General features: G+C 39.5%; 1 protein-coding gene across 3 annotated transcripts in view; it reads right to left on the bottom strand.

Moving 5' to 3' along the window:
* LOC150103262 (FH1/FH2 domain-containing protein 3-like) overlaps positions 1-16,991 on the bottom strand; it is a 469,484-nt gene that overhangs the window by 153,473 nt on the left and 299,020 nt on the right. The gene's annotated exons all lie outside the window — the stretch shown is intronic.

The raw sequence follows: 16,991 nt of genomic DNA, 5'->3' as shown, positions 1-16,991 counted from the left end.
TGAGTCTTGCACTGTTGTTAAAATGTTGGGAAAGCTGGTGAGAACCAGGATCCAGAATTGGGTTGACAACAATGGTATTATCTTTGATGAACAGCATGGATTTACTAAAGAGAGGTCATGTTTTAGTAATCTACTTACTTATTACTATAAGGTGATGGCTTCATTGTACAAAGGAGATGGATGCACAGTAGCATACTTAGATTTTGCAAAGGCTTTTGATAGATTACCGCATGATAAGTATAAGTTGATAGTCAAACTAGAGCATATGGGGGACTAGTGCATAGGATCAGAGATTGACTATCTGATAGATATCAGAAAGTTGAGTATGGGGGAGCAATATCCTGGAAGAGGAAAGTCACTAGTGGTGTGTGCCTCAGAGATCTGTTTTAGAGCCACTGCTGTTTAATCTGCATGTTAATGATACTGAGTAATGATACTCAGATTTGGATGGGGATATTCAGTTGCTTGCAGATGATGCAAAGTTGAGATGAACTATGAGGATAGAATAGATGTGACCTTACAAGAAGTGAATGTGCACTGGAGTGGGGATATCAGCCCAATGTTGCAAAATGGTAGGTTCCCCCCACACCCAAAAGATGGGATGTAGAATTTACATTTGGTGGGGATTATTGTTGGTGATGGAGAAAATAGATCTTGGAGTGATGGCAGATAAGGATCTAAAATTAGAGAACACATTGCCAAAATTGTGAGGACAACACAATGAATTCTGTGAATGATGTGAAGGACACTGACTTGTAGAAGTAAGGAGATTCTTGGTCTATTGGACAGGAGGAAGAGGGATGATATGATTGAGACATGCAAGTTGGTAAGGGGCTGTTATATGATAACACTGAAGAGTTTTTTCATAAAATGGTGAGCGATCAAGGGAGAACAAGAGGTCATCCCCAGAAGATGTATAAGGAGAGTGTGAACAGGGAAGTAACAAGTAGGTTTTTTGCATGCATTTGTGAGTGATTGGAATGCCTTGCCTGAGAGTGAGGTGTGTGTGTGTGTGTGTGCAGAGAATTTGAATGTGTTTAAGGCACAGTATGATGAACTGTGTGTGTGCGTGTGTGTGTGACAAAGGAACCTCCTAGATGAGTCTTTGACTCCATGGGGATCTTAGGCTAATAATAATAATAATATATCTTCAGTGCTTGGGAATTTGTGAAGGAATATTTATAAGCAGCAATAACAAGTTGTATACTGTGAGTGAAGAAGAGAACACAATTTGGTGTAAAGTGGATGAAAAACGATATCAAATGGGAACTGCAAGTAAAAAATAGATTTTGGAAGAGATATAAGGAGAGGGGGGGTGGAAAGCAGAGGAATTAAGAATATGACTCAGGCCAGGAGAGTAACTAGTAAAGAAAGCAAAACTGAAATATGAGAAGAGATTGGTCCTGAGATTCAAAGAAAATCCTAAGGAATTCTTTTATGTGGTCAGTAGGAGGAGAAACAATGACATTGTTGAATAAAAATGGGAATAGAGTGACTGATTCAAAAGATACAGTGGAGTTTTTCAATGAACATTTTATTGACGTATTTCATCCTGGAGAAGTAGGTTTTAATACCAGAGGGTCAAGGCAGGTTCAAGGTTTAGAGGTGCAAAATGAGAGCATGTTTCAAATACTGCATACTCTGTATGTCAATAAAGCAATGGAACTGGATGGGATTTCACCACAGGATTTGAGAGAATATCCTAAAGAACTAACAGCTCCATTGATCTGGCTTTGCAATGAAAGTCTGGCCATGGGAAAGGTGCCCAAAGAGTGAAAGGAGGATAAGATAGTGCCATTGCATAAAGGTGGTAGCAGATCGGAAATGTCAAACTATAGACCAGTTTGCATTTCATCAGTAGTTGTTAAGATTTTGGGGAAATTAGTGAGGGATCATTTACAGCATTGGGCAGCTGAGGGTAATGTTATCTGCGAGAGTCAGCATGGATTTGTTAAGGGGCACTCTCATTTTAGTAATATGAATGCCTTTTATGACAAAGTGACAGGAGCCATTAGTGAGGGAAAGGCATTCTGCCATTTTTTTGGATTTTACAAAGACATTTGACAGGGTACCACATGACAAGCTGATATTTCAATCTAATCAGTGCGACACCAAGCGGATGCTTGGTGTCGCACTAATTAGATCGTCGGCTTGTCGAGCGCTCCTGAAAAGATTAGTAGTATTTTGTGTTAACATTAAATATTTTACTAGAATTTTAAGTAGTATTGTTTGCTTTTTGTTTCTTGGTGTGTCTGTGAAATTTTTGCGTGTTTTCTGTTATTTTAATTATTATTTTTAAGATAAGATAGCGTACACATGGCACCGATAAAGAAAAAAATGTTTGTTTAAGAGTTTTGATGTAAACGAATTTATGCAATGTGCTGTCTGTGAGATGTATGCCTTGCAAAGAGCAGTGGGAGTCTGGTTAGAAAGTGATAGTGGAGTTAATATGTGCAGAAAGTGTAAAGAGAATGAGGATTTCAAGCGTGTTTCGTGTGTCGAGAGTGATCTCGTTAACGATTGTCAGAATGTAGAAAATGGCGGTGTGCTAGAGAATTGCGTGGTAGTGCCAGATAGGTGTGAGAGTGTCGCTGAAAGTGTAAATGAAGGTAGAAATACAGAAAGAATGGATGATTTGATCGATAATGAAAATGGTGAGATAAATGCAAGTAGCGAAATTGCCCATTTGAACGGTGCGATACACAGAGCTAAAAGACAACTGGAGCGTATGGAAAAATGTGTGTTGAACGTACCAACAAATAACCGGCGGAAGTCTGTGATGGCAAATAATAGAATGTTCGTAAACGTCAATAAAATGAAGGAGCGAGTGCTGTATGGGGATTCACTATTAAGAAGTGTAATAATTGAGAGTTTAACGAAGTCGTACCAGCCAGGTGCGAACTTAAAGGACGTCAGCGAATCTATTCGACTGCAAAAACAGAGGGTGAACGAGATGATAATCGTGACAGGAACGAATGATTTGAAAGAGGAAATGGAAATGATAGAGGATGTGAGGGAGTTATTTGAGGTAGCAAAAGAGAAGAGTGAGAGAGTTAAGATGGTGAGTATCTTACTGCGGTATGACAGCAAAGTGTTTAGAAGGAGGGCCATAATTGCCAATGACTTTATGCGTGGGTTATGCATGGAGAGTAGTGTGGAATATGTGGATGTGTGGAATGAGTTCGATGGGCAAAAGGACTTATATAAGATGAATGGGTTACATTTGAATGGAGTTGGTGTACGGAGACTTGAAAAAGTGTTGATGAATGATGTGGAAGTGGATGTACAGACTCAGGGAAACTAGATTTATTAAGAGGGGGGGGGAGTAGATATGCAGACTCTAGGGAGGCAGTTAAGTGTATGAATGAGTATATTATGCCCGAGCGAGTACGATGGACAACAAATCAGAATGGGATAGTTAGTATAAGGCATCAAAGTAGAAATTGGCTTCTGCGATTCATGTACACTAATGCCAGGAGTAGGAACAAGAAGGAAGAGTTTTTGGCCATGGTTGGCACTTCCAGGCCACAGGTTGTTGGTATTAGTGAAACATGGCTGACAGAAGACGATAAAGCTAGTGGGATTGAACGCGACAGGTATAGCGTGTTCAGGAGTGACAGGGTGAATAAAAAGGGGGGAGGAGTGTTATTGATGATAGCTGATGAGCTTCAGCCAAGGAGTATAGAAGTTGAACTGCAGGACGGGGGAAAAAGCACATTTGAGGCTGTTTGGTGTGAGATAGAATCTAGCAGAACAAAATATACAATTGGGTGCTGCTATAGACCAGGTGATGGAATAGATGGTGGGGATAGTATGCATAAGCAAATAGAAGAAATGAGTGGAAGGAGGGTAATTATTATGGGTGATTTCAATTATGGTAACATTGACTGGAAAGAGGAGAGGGCACATGGGAGGAAGGAATTGGATTTTATGCGGTTATTAAGGGACAACTATCTATGGCAACATGTAGTGGAAAATACCAGGGGGCAGAGAGTGCTGGACTAGTAATTGCAACTGAGAACGTGGCTGTAACGAACATGACCATGTTGCCACCAATTGGTGAGAGTGACCATAAGGTCATGACTTGGGAGATGGTGAAAGGAGTCGAATATACAATTATGACAGGGTACATGTGGAATTACCGGGCTGGTAAGTATGACAAGCTTAGGTGTGTGCTTGGCTCAATGCCATGGCATGTAAAACTGCAAGGGCTGGATGTTGATAGTGCATGGGAGGTGGTTAAGACCTGTTTGCAGGAGGCAATGGTTGACTGTATACCAAGAGTCCGAATAATAAATCAAGTAGGGGTTAAATGGATGAATAACACTATTAAGCTTGAGCTGCAAAAAAAGAAACAATTGTGGAGGAAATTTAAGGAGAAGGGGGACCATCAGGCACAGGAACAGTATAAAGCTCAGGCCAGGATGGTAACAAGGGTGGTAAGAAAAGCAAAAGCAGATTACGAAAGGAAATTGGCCACGCAGGCTAAAGAGAATCCCAAACAGTTTTTTCAATATGTTGCAAGTAAAAGGAAAAATGCTCATGGTAGAATGATCTTAAAAAATGCTGAGGGTAGGGAGGTAACTGAATCAGTCGATATTGTGGAATTACTGAGCAAGCACTTTGCAAGAGTATATCATCCAAGTGGTGACTTTGCAGGAATGGAAGAACCAACAGCTTATACTGGAATTGTGATGAATGAAGTAGAGGTAACTAGTCTATTACAGAACCTCAATGTCAATACATCTGTGGGATTGGATGGTATACCAGCTCGTGTCGTACGTGAAGCGGCTAAAGAATTGTCAGTGCCCTTGGCCATTTTGTTTAATTTGAGCCTCAGGACTTTGTGCAGCGAAAATAGTTCCGCTGCACAAAGGTGGTTCCAAGGCTGCTGTTGAAAATTACAGGCCAATCAGCATAACAGGAATCATTATCAAGGTCTTAGAGAAAATAGTCAAGAGGAAAATACAAGATTGGATAGAAGAAAATGGGATACTGTATCGGGGACAGCATGGTTTTGTGAAGGGTAGGTCATGCCTCAGTAACTTGCTCACGTATTATAACACAGTGACGGTTGAACTGGATAAGGGTAATGGGTTTACAGTGATTTTACTGGACCTTGCTAAGGCCTTTGACAGGATGCCACATGGAATTCTAATCAGTAAATTGCAGCATATGGGAATGGACATAGGGTTGGTGAGATGGATAGGAGGGTGGTTGACGGAGAGATATCAGAAAGTGGTTTACTCAGGAGTAGAGTCCACAAGACGGCCTGTGACCAGTGGTGTGCCACAAGGATCTGTTCTTGGACCACTGCTGTTTAATTTGTTCATAAATGATATAGGAAAGGATCTGAGAGGAACAGTTCATTTGTTTGCAGATGATGCGAAGTTGGGTAGGGCAATAGTGAATGCAGATGACGTCAAAATTTTGCAGGATGATTTGGATAGATTGGAGGTCTAGGCTAAGGAGAATGGATGTCAATTTAATGTGGCAAAATGTAAGGTTATGCATTTTGGGGTGAAAAGATTAGCGGCAGTTTACTGCTTTGGTGGAACCGTGCTCCAGGAAATTGATGAGGCACGAGATTTAGGAGTGTTGGTGGATAAGGAATTGAAATTTAGGGGACACATTGCAAAAGTGGCCAAATCAGCTCATCAAATCACTTGGTTGCTGAAGAATACGTTGACAAGCAGAGACAAGCAGGTTATTGTTCCTCTGTATCGAGTCTTGATAAGACCTCATCTCGACTACTGTGCTCAGATTTGGTCACCTAGGTTTCTTCTTGATGGGGAGGAGGTGGAGAGGATCCAGAGGCGAGTGACCAAGATGATAGCAGGTCTGTGGAATGAACCTTATGAGAACAGGTTGAGGATTTGTGGGTTGCAAAAATTGGTTGATAGGCGGAGGAGGGGAGATATGATTGAGACATTCAAATTACTGAAGGGTTTCTATAAAATTAATTCAGAAGATATTTTTGAGAACAGGGCTGGTTGTGGGAGGACTAAGGGCATCCATGGAAACTGGGCAAAAGTGTGGTTAGTAAAGGTGTTAGAGCTGGGTTCTTTACTTTTAAAGTAGTGAATGAGTGGAATGCGCTCCCTGAGTCTGTGGTGGATGCTGTGACAGTGAATGAGTTTAAGGCGAGGTATGATAGATATTGTATGAATGTCGAATAGTTGTGATGAATATGATTTGGGGCCTCCCTCGATGAGTCTAATGACTCCCTGGAGTTGCCCGTAATAATAGTAATTTTTTTTTTTTTCTTTTCTAAATAACTTAGGGAATTGAAACAACGTAGATCCGAATATAAATTAAATTATACTTTAATAGATATTTCCGATATTTCGGCAATGTCACATTGCCATTTTCTAAAGGAACTTACAAAAAGGCAGGTGCACACAGGCAATAACAATACAGTAACTGAGAATGAAGATATGAAGCTATCATTCTCCTAGAAGCGGGCTAAGTAGGCGTTCTTGGCCATTGGGCTGAAGGTTTGCTGATGTATGCCTACCAAATTTGGGGCAGTCGCATACAACCAAATTTGTTGAGGTTTGGAGAGTTTCTTATGGCAGAGGCTGATTCCATAAATAATCTTTCGAATTTATATTTGCTCTGGTGTTTTATTGTTGCTTTCTTCCACCGTATTCTGTGGCGAGTATCCAGAGCATGGTCTGCAAGACCAGAATGGCTATACTTGTAAAACCGGATGTAGTCCTTGTGTTCAGAAATTCTGATATTCGCTGTCCTGCCTGTTTGGCCAAAGTACGAGAGTTTACAACTGCAAGGGACCTGGTATACACCAGGTAGGTCTAGGGGAAGTGGTTGGTCTTTGGTAGAGCGGATAAGGGATGCCAATTTTCTGTAAGGCCTGTAACAGGAGGTGAGATCATGTTTTTTTAGAATTTTGGTGATTTTTTCTGAGGTGCCTCGGATGTAGGGAATGGTGATGGATTTAGAGTAATCTTTTTTGTGGAGGGGGGGGAGGGGGGCTGTGGTTTGTAGGTTTTAATATTTTTTGGATTTTTTTGGGGGCGGGGTAGACATTGGCCCTGTTGTATAGTGTTTTTACCACTCCATATTGTTGTGAGGGGGGGGGGGATTGTTGGTGAATGTATCTGCCTGTATGGGTAGGTTTTCTGTAAACTGAGAAAACCAAAGTTCCATCAGGCTGGCGGGTGACTAGTGTGTCTAGGAAAGGGAGGCAGTTGTTTTCTTCTTTTTCCATGGTGAACTTGATTCTGGTGTGTTGGTTGTTTAAGTGTGTAAGGAAGGAGAGGAGTGTTTCAGAGCCATGTGGCCAAATAGCGAACACATCATCAACGTAGCGAAGCCATATGGTTGGTTTTTGTGGGGCAGAGGCTAAGGCTTTTTCCTCAAAGGTCTCCATAAAGAAATTGGCCAAGGGTGGGGAAAGTGGTGAGCCCATGGCTGTCCCCTCTATTTGTTTGTAGAATTTTCCCTGCCAAACGAAATAGCCTGAGTTCATTGTGAACTGAAATAGGGCTGAGATATCGGGGGAAAATTTAGCTTGGATTAGCTCTAAAGTTTCCTTGAGTGGGACATTTGTGAATAAGGAGGAGACGTCGAAGCTGACCATTATGTCAGTATGTTGGAGTGTAAGGTTTTCTATGCTGGCTTTGAAGTGGGCTGAGTTTTTTATGTGTGATGGTGTGTTGCCAGTATAGTGTGTGAGCTCTTTGGCCAAATGTTTAGCTAATTTGTATGTGGGGGAATCAATGCCATCCACTATGGGACGTAATGGCACATTTTCTTTATGTATTTTTGGGAGTCCGTAAATACGGGGGGTATAGAGTTAAACGGTTTTAATCTGTTGGTAACTTCTACAGGCCAAGAAGTGACTTTCTTAAGGAGCCTGTGAAGTTTTCTAATTTGTGAGTTGGTGGGATTGTAATTGATAGGGAGGTAAGTAGCCCGATCTAATAGAAGAGCATTCAGCTTACCTTTGTAGTCCTTTTGGTTAAGTACTACAGTTGCATTTCCTTTATCCGCTTTGGTGATAACTAATTCTTTATTATTTCTCAATTCCTGTAGGGCTTTAAATTCCTTGTTGGATATATTGGTTTTGGGTGGTTTTGCTATGGAAAGGACACAAGCTACATCCAGTCTTACACTGTTGGTGATTTGATGTGGAAGGTGGCGGATTCCTCTTTCAATCTGGATCATAATATCCTCACTTGGTATTTTTCTGGGAGCAATGGCGAAGTTGTGGCCACGTGAAAGCACGTTGAGGGCTTCAGGGTGACTGAAGAAAGGTTGATTACGGTGTTGGTAGCAAGTTTTGGATTGACGGTAGAATTCTTTTTTAATTTATCGAATTTCTTCATCTGTCGGCCTCATATCTTTTCAAACTCTTTGTCTACAGCGGTACACGAGATGTCATGTAAAATTGACCACAGTTCGTAGTTCAAGGTGCACGAAAGTTCATCTTCGAGGGTACGAATAGCTTCGTTAATTTCGGCTAAGCCTAACCGCGTGGCGGTGATTTGTTCGCGAAGTAAAGCGTAGCTAGCGCGGGTGTATATACAGAGCGCTTTTTGCGAAACAAAATGGTTCTTCAATTTTACACAGTTCGGGATTACCTTGTTATCCCGGCAGCGTTTCAGGAAAGTCAGACGATTTAATTGTCTAGAATATCGGAAATATCTATTAAAGTATAATTTAATTTATATTCGGATCTACGTTGTTTCAATTCCCTAAGTTATTTAGAAATGCTTAACCAACGTATAAGCCTGTCTACGAGAATAATAGTAATAGTAATATTTAAGTTGCAGCACATGGGTTTAGATGTTAGGTTAGTGAACTGGCTTCAGGAATGGCTATCTAATGGATATCAAGGAATTCTGTATAGGGAGTGCTATCAAGGAAGCAGAAGGTTATAGTCCCACAGGGATCAGTACTGGTACTGGTGTCGTTTAACCTTTATATCAATGACATTATCAATGGATTGCAGGGGGGGATATTCAGCTGCTTGCAAATGCTGTGAAGCTGGGAAGGGTTATTAGTAATAGTGCAGATGTGGTAGCCCTGCAAAAGGATTTGAATAAATGACATATGGGCAAATTAATAGGTATCAATTTAATTCAGCTAAATTAGTGAGGGATCATTTACAGCATTGGGCAGATGAGGGAAATGTTACCTGTGAGAGTCAGCATGGATTTGTTAAGGAGCACTCTTATTTTAGCAATAGATTGCCTTTTATAACAAAGTGACAAGAGCCATTGGTGAGGGAAAGGCATATTCCGCCATAGGCTGCATATGTGTTGGAGGAACTGTACTGGAAGAAGGGGGGGGGAGCAAGGGATCTGGAAGTGATGATTGATAGAAATCCAAAATTCAGGGAACATATTACAAAGGTAGCGAAGGTAACTCAGAAGACTGCTCTACAATACTGAAAAGGATGCTGACCTATACAGATAAAACAGTTTTCATTCCATTGTATAAAACTCTGATCAGACCAGACCTGAACTATCGTGCTTATGGTCCCCAAGATTTGTAGGGGGATCAATCAACTGTGGAAACAGTGCACAGGCAGATAACAAAGATGATATCAAGACTACAATATTAGTTATGAGAACAGACTGAGGGAATTTTTTAATACAAAGTTTGGCAGATAGAAGAAGGAGAGGCGATATGAATGAGTCTTTTAAACTGTTGAGGGGTAGTTACAGAGTTGACACTGGGGAGTTCTTTCATTTGGCGGAATAAGGAGTGAGGATAGGAGGGGGGGCATCCTTGAAAGTTGCAATAAGAAGCTGTGAGCAAGAGGGTGAGGAGGAACAGTATTCAGCTTATAGATGTATGGAGTGAATTTGATGGATGAAAGGGCTTGTATTTGCCTGATGGACTGCATTTAAGTAGTTTTGGAATTAGATGTTTGGAGAAAGTGTGAGAGGATGGAAGTATTTCAGTGAGAGGATGGAAGTATAAGCTCAGGGATATTAGAAGTATGGAGGAGGGGGTCAAGTGTGGGTTCAGTATATTATATCTTCCCCCCCCCCCCAAGACAAATGAATATGTATACAGAAATTATTATACAATGGTGAATGCAATTTTGCAGGTTTCAAATCAGAATGGATTGGTAATAACATTACACTGGTAATGAATTGGTAATAACAGAACATTACTGTGGGTCCAAGGGGATGTTGAAATGCATGTACACAAATGCCAGAAGTATCAGAAATAAAGGAGAGGAGTTTTTGATATTGGTCAGCTCAACTTGGCACAAAAATTATATGTATAATTCAGATCTGGTTGACAGAAAATGATATAGTCACAGGAATATTAAGTGGTGGAGACAGAGTTGTAGAGTAGGTGCCCACCTTCAATGAGTCTTCGGACTCCTTGGAAGTTTTTATTTTTATTTATTTATTTTTTTTTTTTTATGTTCAGCCCATACACAAGAGGTTGGTTGATCAACCTATAATACATTAGTATTGTATATGGGTAGTGGGTTGGGAAAGGAGGAACTTGTTTACATTTGATTTAAAAGACTGTATATTATATTCCTTGGGAAACACAACAGGGGGAAGACTGTTCCATAATACAGCAGATGCAGGGATGATGGAGAAGGAAAAGAAACTTGTTCTGTGGGTTTCAAGGTGCATTGTGAAGGGATGCTGAGCAGCAGCTGCACATTCTCCAGCAAGCTTAGTACTAAATGGGGGAATTATTGATGCTATCTCAGATGAACATTTCCCATGAAAATATTTGTAGAATGTACATAGTGCAGAAACCAAACGTCTGTGCAAAAGTGGGGGGAGTGAGTTGGTAAGAGATGGGTTATTAATAAGTCTAATTGCTCTCCTCTGTATTGAGTTAAGCATTTTGATGAAGCTTTTAGGGGCTCCACCCCATATGTGAGAACAGTATTCAATAGCTGGGCAGATTTGTGATTTGTATAAAGTTAACAGCTGTTCAGAGGTGAAGTACCACCTTGAACAAAAGAGAAATCCTAATTTTTTTTGAAGCTGAGGAAGCAATGGTTATGATGTGTTTATGCCAGGAGAGGCTTGATGTCAGGGTAATTCCAAGAAGGAAAATCTCAAATTGTCTGGAAATTTGGGTGTTGTCAAAAATAATACTGGGAGAAAATGGTTCTTTTTTTATAAGAGATAAGATAGAATTGGGTTTTATTAGCATTGAAATTGACAAGGTTATCTGAACCTCATTGGAGGATAGCTTGGAGATCAGAATTGAGGGATGTGGTGGTTGATGTTCTGTAGGTTGAGGTGAGTTGTGTAGAATAAGGTTTATCAAATGAAAGGGAGTGCAATATGTTGTCATCTGCAAAACTGTATACTGCTTGGGAGGTCAAATGAAGTAGGTCACAGATATATAGCAGGAAGAGGGTTGGTGAGAGGACAGAACCTTGTGGAACCCCAGCATTAGTTGAATGGTGAGACTATAAGTAATCATCCACCACCACACAGTGTGCATCCAGACAGAAAGCTGGCAATCCAACTACAGAAGTCCTGAGACAGACCAAATGATATTAGTTTGCTTAGTAAGCCTTTGTGCCAGACCCAGTCAAAAACTCTGGAGATTCGTCAAACTTCTTCATGGCATTTGTCCAGAGATGGATGATATATGTGAGCTTCTGTTAATCACATATGTGATTAACTTGATTATCTCCTGTTAATCGGCAGAGACAGACTCTATACTGGAGCTGGCACATAATAATAATATAATGTGAAGGGTATTGTATTTTGGGGGAGGATAGAGGGAAAGACCAGGAGGGTAGGGTATTGCTGATAACAGTTGAAGAACTATAACCAAGAAACTTAGAAATTAAAGATTTTAGGTCTGGATGTCTGGTGTGAGATAGAGACCAATAGGACAAAATATATTGTTGGTCTCTGCTATAGCCCAAGACACGGGAAGATGTAGATGCCATGTATTGGCAGAACAATTATTATGGGAGAATTGAACTATGGGGACAGATCGGAGGGATGGGAAAAGGGGGCATGGCAAGATGGAAGTGGAATTATACAGTTGCTAAGAGATAATGATCTAAAACAACATGTTATAAAGGGGACCAGGGATTTGAAAGTGCTGGATCTGGTAACAGAATGAGAAGATATATCCATAACTAAGGTAGAGTGACCTTGTTCTAGGAAATTGCTAAATATACAGAATTTTCTGTCAAGAAAGGGTTTATGTTGAACTATAAAACTGGTAATTATGATAGACTTAGGAGGCATCTTGGAACAGTGTGATGGCTTGAGAAGCTACAAGGAAAGAATGTCAACAGTGCATGGAAAGTGGTTAGGGATTGTTTGAGGAAATATTAAAAAAAGTGATCAGCATACTCATGAGTAGTACAAAGCGCAAGCAAGAAGGGTGACTAGTATGTAAGAAATGGCAAAACTAATTATGAGAGAAAATTAGCTAAGCAGGCCTAAGCAAAAATTCAAGTTTTTTTCTGTTACGTAGCAATTTAGAGGAATAATGACTTTAATCAATAATGATGGTAGAAAGGTGACAAAAAGGGGGAAAAAAAAAACTTGAGTTGCTGAGTGATCACTTTGCAAACATGTATCATCCAGGTAGAGATTTTGCAGTTACTGACATAACAGAATCTGATATCAGATTTGAGGTACCTGAACAGGAGCTGCTCAGCATATTGAAAATATGAATGTAAATACAGCAGTGGGACTCTATAGCATGTCGACCCATGTACTGCATAAATATGCAAGAGAATTGGCATTGCCGCTGGTGAAGGTTGTTCAATCTAAGTTTCAACTCTAGCAAGGTTGAAAGGGAGTGGAAAGAAAGTAAGATAGTTCCATTACATGATAGTTGCTCCAAGACAGACTTAGCAAATTACAGATGAATTAATATCTGAAGAGTGGTTTAGCAGGCCTGGTTGGCCGAGTGGTTAGCGTGTCTGCTCTCCAGCCAAGAGGCTGTGGGTTCAAATCCGGCATGGATGGTTGTGATTATCCTACAAACTTTGTGTGGAAAGGGAATCTGCGACCCTACCACTTATTCTAGTAGAAGACATCAATACTAAAACCATGTGAGGTGCAGCAGTGACCATACAGCGTCTATGGACGTCAAATGTGAAAATTTGTTTTGAGTGGTGGTTCAAGTATTGGAAAAGTTGATTAAAGGTAAAATCTAGTGCTGGGCAGCATGGCTTTGTAAAAGATAGGTCCTATCTTAGTAATTTACTAATGTTTTGTAATAGAGTGATAGCAGAATTAGATAAAGGAAAAGACTACACCATGACACTGCTGGACTTTGCAAAGTCATTTGACAGAATACCACATGAAAAACCATTACAAACATTAGAGCAAATGGGGAATGGATATAAAGCTGGTAACATGAATGGGAGAGTGGAGGAAGGCTGACAAACAGACACTAGATAGTATATGGTGAAGTAGAATCTAGGAGAATAAGGATGACTAGTAAAATAACTCAGAGTTCTGTATATTAGGGCCACTACTCTTTAATTTGTATATTAATGATACAAAGAAAGATTTAACGGAGAGATTTTAATTGTTTGCTGATGAGGAGAGAGCAATAATTGACTAATGTGATATAGATATCCTACAGGATGATTTAAATAAATTGACATGTGGGCAAAGAATAATGATTAGCAATTTAATGTTACAAAATGTAAGGTTATGCACTTCAGGTTGAAAAGATTACACACAGTGATGTAACCTTTTGAAAAGTTGGTAAAATTGCTTAAAGGATTATTTGGATGTTGAAAAACACACTAACAAGTAAAAGGTAGGGAAGTTATTATCCCTCTTTATAAGGCTATGATACTGCCACATTTGACTACTGTGCATAGCTTTGGTCACCTGGGTAACTTGCGTTCAGGAGTTGGTGGAGAGGATTATAGATGAGTGACCCAAGCTGGTGAGAGGTCTATCAAATGTTCCCAATGAAGATAGGTTGAAGCTGTGTGAGTTGCAAAGTTTAATTGATAGTCAGAAAGGAGGAAACATGATAGAATCTTTTAAGTTATTAAAGAGGTTCTATAAGATCGACACAAAGAAAATTTTTCATTATGTGATGAATAGAGAAAGAACTAGAGATCACCCCTGGATGTTGTGTAAGAGTGTAGTTAGTAATGGTGAGTAGACTTGATTTTTTGCTCAGAGAGTGGTGAGTGAGTGGAATGGATTGCCAGAATTATATGTGAGTGCCCTGACAGTGAATGAGTTTAAGGAGAGGTATGATCAGTATGGTATGTATAAAGGTTAATGTGGGTCTGCCTCAATGAGTCTTCTGACTCTATGGAGATACCTATGTAATAATAATAATAATAATAATATTTAGGCATATCTGATGGTTTGAACTCTTTATTAGATTTAATGAAATGAATACAGCAGAGAGAAACAATACAAGTTTATTGGATCCTACTCAACATTTCGTCTTTGTCATTGAGACATCATCGGTAATACAAAATCTTAAAACTGTAAAAGCACGCACGCACACACACACAAAAAAAAAAAACACTCAAAACAATAAGTGGGAAAAAAGTTAGGCTAAAAGCCTAAATTACTAATGAGGGATATCCTCTATGGGTACTGTTGGCTAGTCATAACTGTTGGGCAGGAGGCCTAAGAATTAAAAGTTTTCCAAATCCTGGGAAGTTCATCATCATCATCATATTCCTGCCATGTACCCTCAAGGGGTGTACAGGATATGACAGTACTACATGAAAAAATTACATCATTACTAACTTCCTATCTACAATTTTCCACCAAATCAGTGTTACTTGTCAAGACTCCAACATTATCAGATCTTATATTTCTATCGTCTAAGGCACTTTGTACCGTATCAATCCACCTATATCTTGATCTTCCTCTGGGTCGTTTTCCTGCCAACCTGGCAGAGAACACTTGTTTTGCTAATCTTTCCTCTCCCATTCTATTTAAGTGACCATACCACCTGAGATTAGCTCTGCTAACACATTCCTGGATGCTGACAATGTCAAGTTCTTTCCTAATATCCTCATTTTTAATATGATATTGCCATTGATGCCATCTGTTCACGCCTCTAATCTTTCTCAGGACTCTCATATCTGCGGTCTCTAGTCTTTGGTCAAGTGTTTTACTTCTGACCCAGCTCTCAGATCCATACGTTAAAACTGGTTTGAACACTGTCTTGTATACAGCTAATTTAGTGTTCCGACTAATTTCTCTCTTATTCCATATCAATTTATTCAGTTGACTTCCCACCATACCAGCTTTGCTGATTCTGTTGTCTATTTCTATATTTAATTTACCATCTTCAGTAAAAATAGTGCCTAAGTAGCTGAAATGTTTTACTTGTTCCACAGGTTCTCCATTCACAACACAGTTGACATCTTCAATGATTCTGCCTATTTTCATTGTCTTTGTCTTTTTATTGCTGACCTTCATACCATATCTATTACAACAGCAATTGAATTTAGTCAGAGAATCTTGCAGACTTGTAGCACATTTATTTAGAAGTATAACATCATCTGCATAAAACAAAGAGCTGACATTAACATCTCCAATTTTGATATCAGGTTTAATACCACTTTCCTTCATAATGTGATCCATATAGATAATGAATAACAGAGGGGATAATGTACATCCTTGTCTCACACCAGATTTAACATTAAACCATCTTCCTGTACTTCCTTCAGTTCTAACTGCTGACTTACAACTCAAATAAAGACTAAGTATTGCTTGATATAATGCCCCATTGACACCATATAACTGTAGCATATTGAATTCTCTCTTGGCACCTTTTCATATTCCTTTTCCAGATCTACAAAAATTAAACACAGATCTTTTTATATTCCCATGATTTCTCGACTATTTGTCGTAAAGTGAAGATCTGATCATGACAGCCTCTATTTGGCCTGAATCCAGCTTGTTCTTCACCAAGCTTTTCTTCCACAATTCTTCTCAACCGTTTCTCAAGTATACTTGCATAGATCTTGCAAGGAACACTCAGTAGGGAAATACCTCTGTAATTCTCACATTCAGTTTTATTTCCCTTTTTATATATGGGTACTATGAGAGCTCTACTCCAATCATCGGGAATTCGTCCCTCTGTCCAGGCTTTCTGAACTATGCAGTGCAGCCACTGTAAGACTTTTATACCACCATACTTTAGCATTTCTGGTCGAATATCATCTACTCCTGCTGCCTTTCCACATTTCAAGCCTTTGATGGCTTTTTCTACTTCAAGTATGGATATGTATTCCTGACTGCATGCCTGGTCAGTGTTTTGTTATCACTGCTTGTTTCATTTAGCAGTTTTTCAAAGTAATTACTCCATACTTCAAGGATATCTTTTTCTCCCGTTTTCATGTCACCTTTATCATCTCTAATTCCTTTTACAGCACTCTTTCCTCCATTCCTAAGCTTCTTCAACAACCTCCAGAATATTTTGCCACCTTCTTGATGTTTATTTTCTATATTCTTGCCAAAGTCCTCCCATGACTTTTGTTTAGCTAGTTTTACACACTGTTTAGCTTTCTTACATTTGTCTCTATATTCTGTAAAAGTAAAAGCTGACTTATTTGCCAGGAACTTTTGATATGCTTTCTTCTTTTCCTTCACTGCCTCTTTAACTTTCTGTGTCCACCATGGAGTTCTGATTTTTCTATCCTTGCAGACAACTTCACCACATGCCTCTCTAGCTTAATCAATCAGGGTTTTCTTCAAGGCTTACTGCTGAATCTCCAAGGTTTGATTCCTGTTCTCAAACTCTTTCATTTTCTTTTCAATAATGTTTCTGTATTTTAGTTTACAGTTCACATCTGAGAGCTGCTCAACTTTTATTCGCTTTAAAACTTTCTTACATCCTGGGAAGTTTAACACAATCATATTTTAAAAATAAGTGGTCAAACAAATCTGCTGCTGACTTTATGAAAAGTCTTTGAAGTTTATATTTTGCACAGAACCAAACAGGAAAAAAAACCTACTATGCTTCTTACTACTGTGTTCATATAGCATAAAAAGGGGAAG

The sequence above is a fragment of the Typopeltis vanoorti genome, chromosome 9 (genome assembly GCF_054136105.1).
Source record: "Typopeltis vanoorti isolate ZY-2024b chromosome 9, IOZ_Tvanoo_1.0, whole genome shotgun sequence".
Taxonomy (NCBI): Eukaryota; Metazoa; Arthropoda; class Arachnida; order Uropygi; family Thelyphonidae; genus Typopeltis; species Typopeltis vanoorti.
This window is presented reverse-complemented; position numbering and strand designations above follow the sequence as displayed.